This window comes from Gavialis gangeticus, unplaced genomic scaffold, assembly GCF_001723915.1.
Source record: "Gavialis gangeticus isolate Ggan-Ray unplaced genomic scaffold, GavGan_comp1, whole genome shotgun sequence".
In the NCBI taxonomy this organism is placed as follows: domain Eukaryota; kingdom Metazoa; phylum Chordata; order Crocodylia; family Gavialidae; genus Gavialis; species Gavialis gangeticus.
Window position 1 is genome coordinate 163825099 of NW_017729024.1, and position 2328 is coordinate 163827426.

The following is a 2328-nucleotide window of genomic DNA, read 5'->3' on the forward strand; positions in this document are numbered from 1 at the left end:
CGGGGGGGGGGGCAGGGGGGAAAGAGCCCCAGGTGCAGGGGCAGGCCCCAGGTGCAAGCCCGGGTGTGCAGGAGGCTGGGTGAGCTCAGCACCTGGTACAGGTTGGGGGACAGCAGAGGATGGGGCACAAAGGTATAGATGTGGAGGCGGGGACCTGCTCCCAGCTGGGGATAGGTGAGGGGGGCTCAGGACAGGGAGCACCTGTGGGAGCCAGCCCACCCTCCCCCCCACTCCAACCTGCACTGTTGATGAGGACGCGGGTGCTGCCTCCTGCTGCGGAAGGAGCTGCCAGGCTGCAGGTCCCGCATCGAGCAGCCGGACACGGAGGGCACCGTGCTGGGGCCGCCACATCTTCATGGGCTACCTGGGCATGGAGGCCACGACCAGCATGGTGTGGAGTGGGTGAACCAGCGCGCCCCATCCCATGCCCACCTTGTGCAGAAATGGGCCCTGCTGCCCAGGGACTCCTCCATCGCCAGTGGGGAGCTGGGTGAGTGCTGGGCACCAGAGCGGGAGCCCAAGAAGGGCTGGGGACAAGGACTGGGGCCTGGCGCTGACGGCTGCAGCCAGGAGGAGCTGGCTACGCCCAGCCTGCCCTCTCCGGCCAGGGAGCCTGCCCAGCTTCCACCGCCCGCAGCTCTTGGGGCCGCTCCAGGGACCCTGAGAAGCTCCCTGCAGCCCCTTGCCCCTCCAGGGCCCCTGGGAGCCGCCTGCCCCCATGCCCTGGGGTCGAGGTGATGGGTGCTGGTGGGAGGGATCCTGAGCTGTGCTGCCCGGGAGCTTCCTGGACAGGTGACCACGGCAAAGCCCCGGCCCTGGCTGGCGGAGCAGCCCGTGGTGGCGGGGCTAGGGCTGTACCAGGCCGTGTGGAGGACGGTGGGGTGCAGGGAGCAGGAGCAGGCCTGGCCAGGCTGGGCACGGGGGTAGCAGGTGCTGTCCTGGGCCACGGGAGGTGGCTGCAGCCCACAGTTATAGCCAGCCCGGCCCTGCCACTCTCCCCTCCGCTTGTCAGCAGGTCCCACGGCCAAGCTGAAACACCGGGTGTTGCTGAGCATGTACCAGGACGCGATCAATGGCGCCTGCATCCCACTGCAGCTGTGCCCCTCCGGCCAGCCGGCTCTGTGCCTGGGGACACGCTGCTGCAGCCCCTCCGTGCCCAGCCCTGGGTGCAGGCCTGTGCCCCTTCCCACGCTGTGGAGCTAGGGCTGGGGCTGGGCCCAGGGGAGGCCTGGGCAGAGCCCGGGGGCAGGCACAGGTGGGACTGGCCCTGCCTCAGCAGATCAACAGGGAGAGGCAGACGAGGCTTATGTTGGTTTCTAGTTCTCGGTTCCTTTTTCAAAATGTTCGTTCACAATTAAAATTTGTTAGCATAATGAGACAAGCTGAAGTGTTAATCAAATATGTCTCTGCTAATAGAAACGTAATAGCCTACCACACGTCAAGTTGTCGTCAGCAGCAGTCCCCCGATACAAGGATGACGGCCTTCCCGCAGGCGGGGAAGTCCCTGGTGAGGCTGAAGAGGCCGAGCGGAGACCTGCGTGTGCGACTGCGTGTGTGGCAGACATTTCTGGTGGAAGGAGCGGATCCTGCTGGTGTCGGGTCACTGCTCTTTCCCCTGTCTCTCTTGCCTATCCACCTCCACGGCGCAGCGAGCTGGACTGAAATGGCCAATGCCTCGCTGCATCTCACCACGCTGCTGGGGATGATTCAGTGCTCTAGTGGGGCGCATCGTCCCTGGGGCTGTGAACACACTTTCTTCTGGAAGCTGTCGGGGGCACGCAGGGTTTCCCCTGATAAGCAAGGTGCAAGAGGAAAGGCTTTAAAAAAAGCAAACTGTTTATTTACAATTTATTTATTTAGGGCCGCCCTGCAGAAGGGACACGGACACGTTGGAGAGAGTCCAGCAGAGGGCAACGAAAATGGTTGTGGGGCTGGGGGACATGCCCGGTGAGGACAGGAGGCAGGACTGGGCTGGTTGAGGCTGAGGGGGATTGAACAGCAGCCTTCACCTCCCTGCAGGGGGGCTGCAACGGGGACGGAGCTGGGCTGGTCTCAGTGGGGGCAGGTGACAGGACAAGGAGCAATGGGCTCACGCTGCAGCAGGGGACGCTGAGGCCGGGAGCCCCGCCCCGCGGGCGGAGGTGCAGCCAACAGGGGGCCGTGGAGGACGCGGCTGGCGGCCAATGGACGGCGGCGGAAAGGGGGCGGTGCCGCTGAGGCCCCACCCCCGCCTTGCCACCCACGGCAGGGGCGGGCACTCCGGCGGAGTGACAGGCCCGGCAGCCAATGGCAGCGCAGCCCCCCGGGGCGGCCGGGCCAATGAGCCGG